Source organism: Nerophis ophidion, linkage group LG08, assembly GCF_033978795.1.
Source record: "Nerophis ophidion isolate RoL-2023_Sa linkage group LG08, RoL_Noph_v1.0, whole genome shotgun sequence".
Lineage (NCBI taxonomy): Eukaryota > Metazoa > Chordata > Actinopteri > Syngnathiformes > Syngnathidae > Nerophis > Nerophis ophidion.
Window position 1 is genome coordinate 51,694,235 of NC_084618.1, and position 17,403 is coordinate 51,711,637.

Below are 17,403 nucleotides of genomic sequence, written 5' to 3' on the forward strand. Positions count from 1 at the left end.
TACATACACACACACATTATATATATTTATATATATATATATAATGTATGTGTGTATATATATGTATGTATATATATATATATATATATAATGTGTGTGTGTATATATATATGTATGTATATATATATATATACATACATATATATACACACACACATTATATATATATATATATATATATATATATATATACAAAATATAGGGACAATTGTAATTTATTTTGTGTGTGTATATAGAGTAGATATACACAAAATTTTAGGAAAAAAATATATCCTAATCTGTATCGCTAACAAATAAACCATTCAAAAGTGAGAGCTTTGAAAGGTTGACCAAATACTTATTTTCCACCATAATTTACAAAAAAATTATTTAAAATTCCCACAATGTGAATACCTGGATTTTTTTTCACATTCTGTCTCACAGTTGAAGTGTACCCATGATGAAAATTACAGTCCTCTGTCATCATTTTAAATGGCTGACTAAATACTTTTTTGCCCCACTGTATGTATGCAGTACTAGCTTTTCTGATAGATTGTCAGAAAGGCTACAAAAGAAGGAAGAGAAAATGTGGAAAAATAAAAGCAAAGTGGTAGGTGGGCAGACTATATTCTGAAAATTCCTCTCTGAGCGACCGATTTTCATTCTATTTTCAACCATTCTCGTACTCCTCCACTGCTTTTGGAGGCTTTCAAAGATGGCACGAGCGTGGCTGCTTGCTCTCGAGCCAAACTGAGGCTTTTTAGACTCCACATAAGAAATAAGAAAGGGATTCCTTGGGGAGGAAAAGACAAGCAGCAGAAGGTAGAGGTGGTGGGGGGTAGGAAGTGATAGAGAATTGGCAATGGGGAGTGAGGGGGACATTTTCTGCTGATTGGCTAAGTGTTCGCTTCATCTTCCATTTTTTGACGGACGCATTAGAGCAGTGAACAACAAACGTAAAGGCAAGAGCAAAACGCTGCAACACAAATGGCCAGCAGACTTTAGGGAAGACCTTGCTCTCCCCTGAGAACAAGTTGTGTGTCAGCTTTCAAGTGGGGCTAATACAACTGAGTTTGATGCTGGTGATCTCCCACTATGTTGTGGACCATGTAATCCTCTGCATATATATCAGCGTGTGCAAAGGATAAAGCACACAGGACGCCTTCCCTTTCCACCTTCTCTGTCTTGACACAACATCCAGCATCGCACCAAAGAGGAGACACCTACGGGAGTCCTAAGGAAGTGCGTGTGTGTTGCTTACACAACTCTTCACACACATAAAAGGCATGTCTCCTGTCCATCAGCTTCTGCAAGAATTGTTTGCAAAACAATGTGAGAAAATTTCAAACAGGCAACGTGCCGGGCAAAACAGCTTAAAGCACGCACCCAAGGGGTCTTAAATTAGCCCCTAAATACCTCTGAGTATCCAGGAGTCCTAATTGCTTTAGACTGTAAAAAATGTCTGCGAGCCATCTGAGGCCAGGGGTTTACCCAAGACTTTAGAATAGAACCAGACAGGTCTTTCTTGGATACTGAGCCACATTTCTACACAGTAAAAAAAAAGCACATTGGAACATCATTTACCTCTGAGGCGGTACAAATTGGGATTTTACTACTAATGACTACTGACGACAGCTGAAGCAAACAACCTAGAGCAACATCTTAGTTACATAAATCACATTACAAAAACATGTGTAGGTGCCAAAATGGAGAGGACTCAAATGGGTGCCCTGTGAACACCCCAGTTTTGTAAATCAGGAGTTAGGAGTTTGCTAGCAAGGTTAAAATTTCGAGGCAAGGTTTACAGAGGTCCAAGCTACTCCATGCAACAGGAGCACTCTTGTGTTTATAGGAATGTGCTCCAAAATGTTTGTCTCCCAAGGTTCAAACTTAACTCAGGAGTCAGCATTGTATCATGCTCGAATTTGGCCCAGAGTCCGCAAGTTGAATACCTCTGTTAAAAGGGGGAAAATTGCTATTGTAGGCCTATAAATCATTAATATCACACAACCCTAATGTGCAGGCCGATACATTTCCCTTTGAGGGATGGGGAAAATCTAAAATGATAATTCTCCGTACCTGGGAATTGAAACTGGTAATCAACTTTTGGTACTTCTGTGTGTGTTGACTTGTTAATAAATGTTAATCATTTAATAGCAAAATCATTTTTTTAAGTAACATTAAACCGTGACGGGTTATGATAACTGTGCTGGTCAACTGTTTTATCTTTTTTTTCTTAGACTTCTGAGTCTCATTTTGCAAGTATTATACAATAGACTTTGCATGCAGTTAATTTTCCAATATGTTAAATGGATGTAGTGTATTGGCTATGGCAGTGGCCTCCAACCACCGGTCAGGGTACCAATACCGGTGTGTGACATATTTGCTACTGGGCCACACAGTAACATTAAATGATTTCTAACAACCGCGTTTTCTCAGACTTAACTTTTGCCTGTCCCACTAGACACACCAATAAACTTGTTCATAGATGTATAATAAAACTCATCATAGGAAGTTGTCCTTTTTTATATTTGTTGTATCTTTTGCCATGTGCATGCTTCAAAAGCATTCATGCTTTACTTTGGTTTAAGCAGCTGCACTCGTTTGTGCCATAGCGGAATGAAAAGAACAGGGGTGAATTCTCTTGTCCTCATTTAGTGTATTTGACTCTTTGTGCGTAGAGGTGAGGCCGCTGGCCCGCTAGCATCATATTGTGCAGCAAGTCAGCCCGAAACCAACACATGCAATAGCGAAAAAGGACCAAATGATCACAACACAGAATGCCACCGCACCAGTGTGGTAATAGTTCAGTTCAAACCTTTGGAACAAGATGAGCCTATAAACACAGAGGAGCCAGTTTGCCGAATGTGCGTATAATACAACAAACCTGCACGCCCGCTTGAAACTCAACCACCCGACAGTCCACTCCACATTTTGAAATCCTGACAGATCTTTCATCAATCAACGTTGGACAGATGAAGAGTGGGTGTTTGATAAAATTCCACAACATTCCACCATAGAAGAGTTAGCAGCCACTCCCTCTCTGGCAGAGTTACAGAAAGCAATCAGTCAGATGAAAAACAACAAAGCCGCTGGACCCGACGGCATATCCGCCGAAATATTTAAGCAAAGGGGTTCATCCCTTACCTACCAGCTGTATCTCCTGATTACAAAGATCTGGGAAAATGGGGTGATGCCTGCAATCTTGAGGGATGCACTAATTGTCGCCCTGTTCAAGAAAGAGGACAAGACCATCTGTGAAAACTACAGAGGGATCTCCCCTCTTGCAACGGCAGGTAAAATACTTCCCAGGAATCTTGCAAAATTTCTCCGAAGTTGTGCTGCCTGAATCTCAATGTGGATGTCGACAATCTGGAGGCAATATTGACATGATTTTCTGCAGGGCAGCTGCAAGAGAAATGTCGAGAACAACATTTCCCACGGCTTTTATAGGTCTCTCTAAGGCTTTTGACATGGTAAAACGTGAGGCACTGTGGACCAATTTGCATCATTCGACTACTACACGATGGCATGAAGGCCACAGTACTGACTGGAACTAATTTTGAAAATGATGCACTCGACATTGCTACTTGAGTCAAACAAGAAAGTGTAATTGTACCTACATTGTTCACGATCTTCATTTCTGTGATCCTCCACCTAGTCAAATACACGCTACCTGATGGCATTCGTATTGTCCATTGAATGGACGGGGGAGTTGTTTCGCCTTAGCATACTCAAAGCAAATACCAAGACTTCAACAACCTCTGTCATGGAATTCCACGTTATATGCTTTCTTTCAGCTAAAGACCTTCTGATAATTTTTGGGTGTTTTCAGCGAAGCCTACGAAGCCATTGGCCTTGAGCTAAACATCAAGAAGACCAAAGTAATGTTCCAACCGCCCCCCAAAGCTTCTGAATTTGAACGTCATTTAGATCCTCAATTAAAAATTAAGAACACAGTTCTGGAAAATGTACAGCACTTCCCATACCTACGAAGCCACCTCTCGATGAATACCAATTTTGATGTGGAAGTGAAGCATTGTCTTAGCTGGGCCAGCGGCGCCTTTTGGGCGTCTCAGAAAATGAAAATTTGAGAATAAGAGCCTCCGTACAGATACCAAGATTAATTCATATAAAGCTATAATTATCCGAACGCTGCTGTATGCAAGCATGACATGGACCACATATAGACACCACAAGAAAACTCTTGAGACGTAACATCAACGCTGTCTACGCAAGGTGTTCGGTTTCAGTTGGCGAGACAAACAAATGAACATCAGCGTCTTGTAGAGAGCCTTTTGTACGACTATTGAGACAGTTATGGTTAAAAATCAGCTATGTTGGACGGGGCATTTATTACGCCTGCCCAAACAACTTTTTACTCACAGTTGCATTTTGCTGAACGTACACAGGGAGGCCAACGCAAACAATATAAAGACAACCTCAAGTGTAGTCTGAAGAAATGCGGCATTGCTGTAGACAACTGCGAAAACTCTACAGGCATTTGGTTGCCCTACGCACCAGTAATCACAAAGAAAATATACGTCAGAACGCCATCAGCAGAAGAGAAGAAAGAAAGGCGCGTGAAAGCAGGGCCAGCTCCTTTCCTCCATCAGGAATTACTGAATGCCCAGTCTGCCAAAGGACTTACAAATTGAGGGCTGGCCTTGTGAGTCACCTATGAGTGCACAAATTGGGAAAAAATCTTACTTGACTCGAGTAATACCAGATGATGATGATGACAAGGAGTACAAACAAACAGTGCAAAAAGGTGTGCACTAACAGAAAGTGGGGTTGAATACATTGAATATTGTTAAAAAACCAGCATTTCTAAAAGTGCTACAAACGTTTGACAGACATTTGTCATGTTGGTGTTGCCTCACTGAAAATCTGTCACACTAAAATTTTTTTTTATGTGACCTGTAAATACATCTGCTTATAATGTAGTGTTTATATTATTACTTTGCACTTTTTGTTTAAAGAAAGTCCTAACTTGATTGTCAATTAAGTAATGTACAACTCTACCTCTGCGTAAATGTTAAACATTAAAGTACAACTTTGTTTGTCAATACTTTATTTAGCCATCTTATTTATTGTTTTGGTTGTGTATATTTGAACGAGACCCCCAACCCCCTCCCTAGCATATTGTATAGCTTTTTGTTGTGATTTTTATTCAAGTGCAACATCTTTCTAACTAAGTATATTTTTTAATGTTATTATTTGTTTGTTTTATTTCATTTGGAGATTTAAAAGTTTGCATTTCATCTACAATGATAAAATATATAAGAAACACATGTGTATTGCATTTAAAAGGATTTAAATGCATTATTATTATGTATTATCATTACAACAGTTATTAATTTGGTCTCAAAGAAATGATCGCAATAATGGTTTTAGTAGTATTTGTAGGTCGAGCATAGATTGATTCCTGCCCAGGCCGAATAAAAGCGTAGTCACTATTGGTGTATAGCAGACGTAAAGAAAATGTGCAGCATACTGGACAAAACCCAAATTAACTGCATGGTGGGAACAGGTCGATTTATTTTACAACATAAGACCGAGGCAGAGTCTGCTCCTAGCGATACTGTGGGTGTATTTATGGAGGGAATAAGAGAGACGAACTTCAGGAGTCATTGGTGAAAGCAGAGTGCAGAGAGCGGCGTGCAGCAGCAGCAGCAGAGGAGGATGCGGATCAACAGAGAAAATGGTTAAAAATATGGCAAGGTATGTGGGTCCCCAGGTAAGCTGCGTGACTGTACACACACGCGCACATGCAGATCAATCACAGCAGCATCACAGAACCAGTGACCTTTTCCTAAATTAGGACTGATACGCACAGACACGCAAACCACGAGAAAGGGAATACACAAGAAAAGAGGCAAATTTAAACATTGTAAAAAATCTACACAGGTAGCCAGATGCTTGCAAATACTCTTTGTTCTGCATTCAAACATAGCAGCATTCATTCTACACATCTTTTTTACTCTTGCAGATTATAACTAAAAACCCTTGTTGCCTCCGAATGTACATTTTTCATTACAAGAGCACATTTTGGTTAATTCTATGCTTCCAACTTCCTGTCAACAGTAGATGGAAGGCTCATTAGCACAAAGCAAGTTCTATGAAGGCATGTTAGGATCACTTTCGTGTGGGGGCACTTGAATGGAACCTTAGCAACTATGAATGTTCCAATTAGGGACTTATGCTGCGGATTCCGATCATTCATGAATGAGATTGGCCAATACCAAAATTAATACCGATCATGTGTATTAATTGTGAATGTTTAAATTTAGTTATGGTAAGTGTTATTGGCAGTTTAACAATGTCCGCAAAAATTTTAAACTTCTTCCTTATTTTCTTTTATTACATACAATTGTTTGAGCAAAAGTCCATAGTACACGATAACATAACACAAACAATTCTCTCTTAACTGTCTATCACTCACTGAAATAATTTTAGCCCTCAAAGTCTGCCTTCAAAACTTAGACTTAGATATAGACTACATGTTATTGTCATTAAAATTTGAACTTTACAGTACTGATAAGGACAGAATGTTGTTGCATTAGCTCGTTGTAGTGCAGGATAAAAGACCAAAAAGGTGCAGATATATAATAGATGGATTACTGTACAAATAAATATATTGCACTTTTGCATATGCGTCCACGTTTATGGATGTATGTTGTATGTTTATATTCCAGCAAGTTAATCCGTTCTTGGGGGGAATTGAGGGGATTACTATGATGTGTTCAAGAGTACAATGGCCAGAGGGAAGAAGCTGTTACAGAACCTGGAAGTTCTGCTACAGAAGCTGCAGAACCTCAAGGACATATCCTTTAAATCTGCAGCATGAACAAAAACAAACAAAAATATGATTTTGACAAAATAAAAAAAGGTCTCTACCCATTCTGGTATCAATCATGTACTGATATTACCCTTGGTGTCGACACCTCCGATTAATTGATTGATCTGCTCTCCCCTTACGTGTTGTGTACTGACAGTGACAATGCTGACACACCAATAGTTGTTAAGATTATCCTCGTTCTTGAGTTTTGGGGTTTGGGGATTATTTTCCTCTGTTTCTGTTTCAGTACTCCTTTTCTTTGTTGGCTCAAATTCCTGTGCCCTTCCCCTGTTCAACACAGCCAGTGTGGGGCACGAACCTGCCTCTGTTTGGTGATTAGGACACGCACTTGTACACAATCACCTTTGGAGTGCACATTTAAATTACAGTTTCTTACTGTCTCTGCATCTTAGGTTCACAACTACCATGAATATGAAAGTTTGTGACACTCCGATTGATCTAACAGTTCATTCCGTGGTAATAACTGCTTACTTGCTGGTGCAACGCGGTTCCATCTACACTTCTTGAACTTTACAAAGCCCTTATTTCTTGCTGTTGTTTCTTAGTTATTAGTATGCCAACTCTTTGCCTGATCTTAGTGTGTAACATGTTTAGCCACGTTCTCCAGTAATAAAGTTACTTAAGATATTAAGAAATGCAGTTTATTGGCCAAAATCAAGGTGAATATTATCAACATAAAGGAGCAGCTCCATGCAGTAGATGGAGTAGGGATGTAACGATTTAAAAATGTCATACCATGGTTATTTGGACTAAAATCATCATGGTTATCATTATTATCGTGGTATTGTTGAATGTGCTGAAAAAGTACTTATACACACACAAATACCTTAACCAAGGTTTTTTTTTTTAGATAACTAAAATAAATAGACACATAATAAACGTTATTGGCGAAATAAACATGAATATTGTTCTGGCGTCACTAGAGCCATATTATTTAAATAAAGTGTTTAAATATCTTCAAAAATTTGTAAATGTTTTAGAGATAGGCTCTAGCACCCCCCGCGATCCCGAACGGCACAAGCGGTAGAAATGGATGGATGGATAAATGCAAATTGATTTTGGGGCTTTCCCTCACGTCTGGTTAATGTGAGGTCACGCAAGTTAATTTCCTGTTGAAGACACCTTCTACTGTCTACCCAACAATTTTAAAAATATAGCATAGATCGATCACCCTGTCTAAGAAAGCGCAGCCTTTATGTTCAATATCTTATTTGTTCAGACATTTATGTGGTATTTAAGTTTAGATTGAGGTATGTTCTCCCCGTGATTGCGTGGGTTTCCGCCGGGTAGTCAGGCTTCCTCCCACCTCCAAAGACATGCACCTGGGGATAGGTTGATTGACAACACTAAACGGTCCCTAGTGTGTGAATGTTAGTGTGAATCTTGTCTGTTTATCTGTGTTGGGCCTGCAATGAGGTGGCGACTTGTCCAGGGTGTACCACGCCTTACGCCCGAATGCAGCTGAGATATGCTCCAGCACCCCCCCGCTACCACGAAAGGGACAAGCGGTAGGAAATGGATGGATGGATGTTTCTCAATGGGGAGAGACGTTAATGTCTCTTGTGTTAATGTTACCATTCAGGCTAGCTCACAAGTTAACACTAGTCGGTCCATAAGTTTATCAAGGTGTGGTAATCAATCATGGTAATACGGTAGCACTAACAGTCGGGAGTTTTAGCGCGGTTATCATTATTATTGTTTATTGAAACATCTCTAATAAGGAGATACACAATTAGGTGCTAGCTTGTCAGTCAGGCGGGGAATGGGTTGACTAAAAATAGATACAATATCAACCAGAGGAGATCGGCAATTGTGATCTGCATTGAAAGGCATTACTTGGCAAAACAAAATCATCCAATACTGATCGATGACCGATTGATCAGCACATCACTATTAACAACCCCTTCCAACACCTTTGAACAGAAATTATTAGCCAGACTGCCCTCTACCTAATACAATACCAACAACCTTTGACACATCTTCTTCTCCACTTTACATTGCTACTGTTTTTCGTTTTGCGCACTATGAGGGGCTAAGTGTACTCAATAATGGAAATTGGGAGTGTGCGCTCTGACAAGAACAAGGTAGTTGATAATAATGAACGTATAAGTTAAATTGTATAAGGCACAATCAAATAAAGTCATAGTCGCAGGTGGGGAGTGAGAAATTAACTGGGGGGCAAAGTAAGACGAGAGAGTGTGGCGATTGCTGTTGAATCTAAATGACGCGAACACACATCAACATAACACCTGGAGAAGGGAATAATAAAAAAAAATAAAAAGATAGAGTGAGACCTCCGGGGCAGAGACGCATCAGGGAAAGGCATCACTCCAGCCGAGTGTTGCTCCCGCACATGCAGCTCCAAACATCACCCTCAGCGCACATACACGGCGGAACAACCTGAAAAGCATTATTTGCTGCCCTCAACCCTCAGGGAGAGGAAGAAAGGCGAGCAGTTTCCTTTCTTATCACTGGAGTCAAATCAATGACACACTCCGGCGAGAATAATTCAATAAGACATATAAAAAAAAGGGTCTCACTCAAGCTACGTTCACACTGCAGGTTAATTACGATTTTTTTTTTGCCCATATGTAACATGCATTTGATTTTTTTCCATATCTGTGTGAACAATGCCGTTGTTTTCAAATCCAAAACAGGCCACTTCTTTCGTATGTGGTCAAACATTTGATGTGACTGAAGGCTGAGGATGGCCAAAAATAAACAGTATATTGCGATATGTATTTCCACCTTCTGTGAAAACGATTTACCGTAGTAAGGGGATTCCTATGGCCCCTTTTGTCGCGGTTTATCTGACAAATTAAACGTTTCGGATTGGGGAGGTCCACTATTGACTTTAGCCGCCAGATGGCAGTAATGTGTTGGATATCTTAAAATGTGTTGTGTGGCCCTTCCCACTTTGACCACAGCGTATGTAGAGTGGTGATTTCCACCATTTTCAGCAGACTGCATTGCAAAATGATCACAATTGTATTAAGACAAAAAGATGGCTGGCGTTGCAACCATATCAATTAAATATTTAAAAGATGTTTCCTCCTACTGTCTCTGATTTAAATCCGTTGTGTTTGCCCTTCAAATTTTTCTGTGTCTAGTGACTTAACTGCTAAGTTTGTAAACAATTAAAAAAAAAAAAAAACACAGAAGATTTTTGATAGTAAAAAAAATATAAATCTTTCAATCGACCATATACTGATATTCTACTTGGTATCATTACTGTCGATATGTGTACGAACAGCCCACCTTTGTTTACATTTAAGAGTTCTAGTTTTGTGGTTAACTGTTAAGAAACAGTCTATTTGCCACCATGGAAGGGAGAATTGCTGACTTAGAACTGGCTTTGCACTGTGGAGGGACATTAGCCGCTGGCAAGAATGCCACATTTGAGGACGCGGTTGTTCCCTCGTTGCTGTAAAATTTGCGGGACACAGCAAGAATGTGTCATCAACATGCATTATCCCAATATAACGACAGAAATAAAATCTTTTATCGTTGGCCAAAATTTGATAATTTATATCGTCTACATCAGTTGTGACAAACACAAGGCCCGGGGGCCAGATCTGGCCCGCTATGTCATGTAATGTGGCCCGCAAAAGCCTTGAAATATCATGTGCCGATGAACTACATTATTTTTCTTACAAAATGTATTTGTTCTCTCCAGTTTGAAAGTAAAAATACATATAATTGCATATATTTTAAGGTTTAATGTTATCTGATAATGCAACAAATATAATGCTATTATAAATTTCAAACTTTTTGTTAGTTAAAATAATAATAAATATCTGCTTGTCTTATGATTTCGAAGCAAATTATCCATCAAATTGTACATTGTAAAATTGACAATGGATTTTACAGTAAAAAAAAGTGCCACCTCAGTTGTCATGTTAGAGTAAAAAAAACTATAGTACTGCTTTTGCTTTTACAGCAATACAGTATGATGACGCCTGACCTGCTAGTTTTTTACTGCTAAATGTAAAGATTTTTTTACAGTTCATGTAAAAAAAACTATAATGACCAAATGCGTAGGCAAACATAATATAATATAATAATAACGTAAGGTGAATCCCCTATGTACATTCATAAATGATTCACGGTTACAAGTGGCCCTTTGAGGGCAGCCATAATTGCCACGTGGCTCTCAGTGAAGACGAGTTCGACAACCATGGTCTATATCGAGCAACCCTACTGAAGGCTCAGGTCCTATTCATCCAATAATTTGTGGTCAAAAAGTAAGAAACGTCACTACTATTGTCAAAAACAGACAACCGCGAAGAAAAATGGCGGACGACTCACCCATATGCTCCTTGGAACCGGCACTTCAGAAAGTCCCCCAAAAACAACCACAGCAAAAACCCTTGCCCTTTCCTTATTCGTCTTAGGCGCTAAATAGTTCGCTCAAACTCATGTCACCACAAACGTGCCAGGACAGAGACCTAAACAAATAGAGGCCATGTTTACTTCCGCAAACACAATGCAGCTTGTGCGACCCAAATAAATGACCGCATTTACTACCACTTGAAATATTTCAACAAAACATCCAAATTGGGCTTCATACCCTGCAAAAAGTGTGTGTAGATGAAGTAATCTGCATTCATTTCAATGGATGCTTGTGTTGTGACGGATCACATACTTTGCATGGGAAACACTTTTTGGCATGGTTTTGAGCATACTCAAGCTTTATAGCTTAGACCAGGGGTGTCAAACTCATTTTAGCTCAGGGGCCGCATGGAGGAAAATCCGTTCCCAAGTGGGCCGGAATTGTAAAATCATGGCATGATAACTTCAAAATAAAGACCACTCCAGGTTGTTTACTTTGTTTTACTTTGGCCAAAAATAGAACAAGCACATTGTGAAAACATACAAATCACAAATAATCCTCTGGAAAAAACACTTCAAGTTTGTTGAAAATTCTGAGGAAATGGGTGCAGTTTCAAAAACACAATGAGTTTAGACGTGGTCTCAGTTTATGTACAAAGCCAGGATTAAACTTTAAGTCACAGTCTCTCACAACATGTTAACTCTTCGAGGTATCAAACACCTCATTTGTCATGTCCACGTATCAATCCAGAGTAAACTCAACAAACCGTGAGAATCGGAGGTAAAACTATTCAAAAGGGTTACGTTTTCTCACTATATTTTCATACCTTAGTTGGCGCCTGTCGTGACGGTAATTCTAGAACCCGTTGGTAGAACACCTTGTTTCACCGGTTTGGTCCATGTGCCGCGTCTAATGGCTCCGATATTCCGAAGTGTTTTGGGTGTATAGAAAAGTTTTATCTATCTATTATTATTAATAATGTTATTATTATGGAAAAAGGACGACAACGAGGCATCTTGCAATGGTAAAGGTTGATTTTCAAGACAAAAAATGATTGTCAAGCTAAAAGTTGATTTTCAAGACAAAAAATGATTTTCAAGGTAAAAGTTGATTATCCGAATACACAAGATACAATCGTCTATTCTTAAAACCCACACAAAGACATTATTGGGGAGTAAGGGTGCCAAATAATGATGTGTTTGAACCGGAAGACACAAAACTGCAGGTTTTAAGTTTCTACGCTTTACTTTGTACCTCTTGCTGGTCCTAACAGAATTACTATTGTGACATCCAGTGGACACATTCAGAACAGCAGTTTATTTCATTTAAAAAAAAAAAAATTCAACTCATTTTAATACTTGGCAAACTCATCAGGCGGGCCGGATAAAACCTGTTGGCGGGCCAGATAAAACCTGTTGGCGGGCCTGATCCGGCCCACGAGCCGTATGTTTGACACCCCTGGATTAGACCCTTCATGGTGAGTATTACTAATTCTACCATACAGGTCTCCCTGACACCCATATGTGATGGACTTTTTTCTTTGGCTGTCATTCAGAAGGCAAAACAGCAACTCAATGGAGTCAAAGCACCCGTGAGGGCATGACTGAGCTGGCATAATATTATAAAACACACATTTATGAGACCGAGCCACACGTCCAGTCTCAAGTCCTCTACACTTCTATTGCCCTTTGAGGTCAACTGGGAGCGATGCATACAGCACAGACAGGTGTTTCTTACCTGCAAGGTGAACTCCTAACGGCAGAATTTTAGAAAAGGATATGGATTAGACACCATCTTGAGACACCAGCTCCTAGGACGGGTGGTCTGCTTCATGTAGAAGAAGACCACCGGGGCCATGGTGGGGTAAGGCAGGTTTTCCTCGCCAGAAGCTGACTCTTCATCCCCGGCTAAAGAGGTCCCGTCTGGGGCCGGAGATGCCGGAGATGCCGGAGACACCGTTTCCACCATCACCTCACTCCGCTCAACGGTAGCTCCAATCCGGTCCCCGGACAGGTCGTTAAGCCGGATGAAAGTCCTCGGCACAGAGGAGCGGCCCTCCGAGCCCCTTGAGTCAGGGGTTCCAGAGATGTTTTCCCCATCCTCGGCCATCATTCACCTCCTGCATTGATGAGCGGCCATAAACATGATTATGGAATAAATATCCCTGACAGCTATAGCATTATTGATCATCTCACTACTTCTCAATTATCATCCCAAAACAACAAAATGCCTATGCCTAGTGTACAAAGCCTATTAAATCTCATAAATAGCTCCAAAATGATACCTGAATTGGACTGGGTAGATGTATCCAAAGCGCACTCAGTCATCGCATGATCAGGTTTTGTGGCTGCAAAAAGTCCACACCAGCGTAGAGAAGACAAACACACTCTTTGGTGGCAGGGAGGGAAGATTTGGAGCGGTTTAAAGCGGTTCTGGTGGACCGGAGAGAATCCCAGGAGGTCTGCAGCCTCAGTGCGGTGCGCAAAGAGGCCCCTGAGCCGCACCGCTGTCCGAACCTCTCTCCAGGGGCCCCGCTAGCACTTCATTAACATCCACTAGTGGGGATTTGAGACAAGGTCCGGTTCTGCGGATATGTCAACACAGTGCGCCAAAACTTCTCCTCTCTTCAGATGATCCCAAAAAATTTAGAAATAATGAAAAAGAAAATTATTACACTCTCCTTATTTTAAATGAAGTCCGTTCCAACACTTTTCATGGCATCCACAGGCGGTTTTAGCGCATATTCCGCATCAGTTCAAAAAAAAAAAAAAAAAAAAAAAAAGAAATCCCTCGACGTTGCCGAGCATTTAGTCGAGTCTCACAAGTTGTTGATTTTGAAACATACAAATGGCACTTTTCTCTTCGTCACCGCCCAGATACTACTGCTCTCAGCCGCGTCTCCTCCAGGACTGCGTTCGGTCGGTTCCGTCCATCAGGAAGGCTTAACACAGCTGGATGAGAGCGAGGGATGGCGGGTGGGAGGGAGGGAGGGAGGTAGGGGGTGCTGTCCAACTTCTCAATCCCCGCCCACTGAGCGTCTCCTCTGAGCCAATTAGCGCGCAGGAGCTCTAAGAGCGTTGTTCTCATTGGCTGGAGAAACTGCCACGCAAACTAAGAGAGTCGCGAAGGGGGGAAGCAAACAGCTGGAAGCTTATGTCAACTGTCAGCCAATCAGAGGCAAGGGAGTGCAAGGATCGTAGAAAGGATGCCTCGTGATTGGTGGATAACTTTATTACGGTAACTTCTAGAAAGTGACGGAGTTGCCTCATAATTGCAATGTGACTTATTTATTGGTACAGGACAGACTTAAAACGTTTAAAATGTGTGTATTTAATATTTATAGGGATTTACCCTTTATTGTGTTTATCAAACTTTGGCAAGTGGCAACCCACAGTGCTTTACACCAGTTAAACAAGTTATACATATATACATATTATATATATATACATATTATATATATATATATATATATATATATATATATATATATATATATATACACATACATATATATATACATACATATATATACACATACATATATATACATACAGATATATATACACAAATACATATATATACATACATATATAATAATAACAAAACATGCCATGGCACAAAGGATAGAGGGAGACCACCCCCTTTGAGGTGTGCACACAAATCAAGGCCATCCAATAAATAATCTAAAACATATTTTAAAATATATGTAAATAAATTGAATATAAATAAATAAAAACATAAAATATTTGGAATAGTAGATAAAATTGAGAATTACAATTAACAACCCAAATAGAGTTTCAAATTATCAGTAAAATGCCTGATTATTACATTTATACATTTACAATATATTAACTATATAATTTTGATCCGTATTATCACTATTACATATTATATATTATTATATGGGGTTAAATAATGACAAAATATAGAATATTTGTGTCAAGTATCTGACCCCTGAGCTGTTAGGCTGAAAGTAAAAGACAACTCTGGCAAGTACGCCAGTGACCACTAGAGGAAGATGTTCCCTCAGGCCACCTTTGCAGTCGATAATAAAACAATGCAGAATAATGCAGCCTGAGGTGGAAATCCTATTTGGTTGTGTGCCATTGATTTATGGCCCTACCCCATCTGGGTTACAGCTGTACACAGTTTTAACACACATAGTTATGGCATGTTTTATATTTCAATAAACCACACCAGTATTGATTTATAAGAAGAAGACAATCAATGAGGAGGACCAATTTCCTTTTTTCTATAATGTTGGCAGCTATCGTGTGTTTTTTATTAACATCCTTGGCCCTTTATTGTACGCAGTTGGTAGAAAATAAGACCGGAGTCTCATGTGTGCAAACACATGAGCTAAAAACATATGCGAGTGCACACAAGAGGAGGAGAAAAGGAGCAGGTTTGTCAATAGCACCTGTTCAGACTAATGTGTTAATTGGGGCATTTCTTAACAGGGTATTGATTAAACCTGTCAGGCAGCAACAAGGCTCTGTTCTGATTGTGTAGAGCAACACCATCAGGACTTATTTCTATGTAAAGTTCAGCAAAAGTAACATTAATTAATAATATGCAGCACAATTAAACATCTATTATTCATAAAATGGAATAAACTATTGGTTTCGCAACACTATGTGTGCGGTGAACACTTCCCGGGTTGATGAATGTAATCGTGTTCTTTAAAGATCATTACTTTTCAGGTGTAAAGTTCTCTTGCAAGATTGCAGAACTTCTTTAACCAAAAAGTTCATCCTGCTCTCAGTTGACCGTTATGAACTGAGAAAATAGAACTCTGAGGAGACGAGGGGGGAAACGGGCACCTGCTGAAGCTGTTAACTACACAGCGACAGCTGCTACTCATTATACCTGAGAGAGAAAGAGGAAGATAGAAATGATGAATGTTCTTATACAAGTGTACATTTCTGCAATCTGCAGCAAGCACTCTGTTGAAAATGAGGCATTTGTTGGTGATCATAATGATCTCATGTTTGCAGACAGCGTGTGTTCAGCCTCCGCTCAGTGGCCGTGCGAATGGCTGATTTTCTTTCTATGTTCCCTATGACTGACAGGTGACCGGTTCGAAGACCATGTCACCACTTGCCCAAAGTCCATATAGACCCTGGCTCACCTGTGACTTTTAACAGGAATAACAAAAGACAATTGAATGAGCGTTATGTTGAAAACACAAGAGGCTGAAACATGCTATTATAAATTTAAAATGCAGGGGAAATTCAAATAAAAAAAAAACACAAATTGGGCTTCTGTTCGCAATATTATCCAGACTTACTTTTTTAAAGGGGAACTGCACTTGTTTAGGGGAATTTTGCCCAACATTCACAGTCCCTATGTGAGACAAGACCACATGTTTTTATTTTTTTCATGCATTTTAATTTGTAATATACGGCAAGTACAAGATGGTTAAGAATGCAGCAAATGGAAGTAATGTATTGCGCCCATAAAGCCCTCCAAAAACATCCAAAAAAACGCTCACGCTCCAGTTACATTTCATAACCTGAATAGTATTAGCAATATTGTTATTACAAGCGCTAACGCAGAAGGACTACTTTTTAAGGTGCTGTGGTCACAGCGCACTAACTAGCCTAGCAGCGATTGACATACTGACCCAGTGAGCTGCTGCATCGCCTCTGAGTTGGTGAAAGTGTTAGGAACTCGCATGGCTGCCGTTTTCATGACCCCAAGATGCAGGAACCGGAAGAGCGAAGAGATGGTATGACGAGTTTTAATCTAATGTAACAGAAAAATGAAGCAGTCTTGCAAACAAAGGTTCCAAACATAGATTGGGATCTTCGAGCACCGAGGAGTGCTCGAGTGAAAACATAAATAGACATATGTTAATTGCCAGCAGGTGTGGACCGGCTGCCAATCAAAGGCAGCTAAGGAGAAAACTGTGCTCCGCGGAACAAACAGGAAATGTAACAAAATAAAAGCACTGATCTATTTTCCCATGGCACAAAACAACACAGTTCAATGTCTAATTGACTGCCTACACGACATCAAAGCCTGGCTTTCAGCTAACTTCCTGAGTCTAAATGAAGACAAAACAGAAGTAATGTTGTTCAGTCCAAGTCGCTCTCCCTCCCCCAACGTTGACCTCGGCACTCTGACCCCGTATCTCAGCGACTGTGCCACAAACCTGGGGGTAAAGTTCGACTCAGATTTTAAATTTGAGAAACAAATCAGCAGCGTTGTCCAAAAAAGCTTTTAT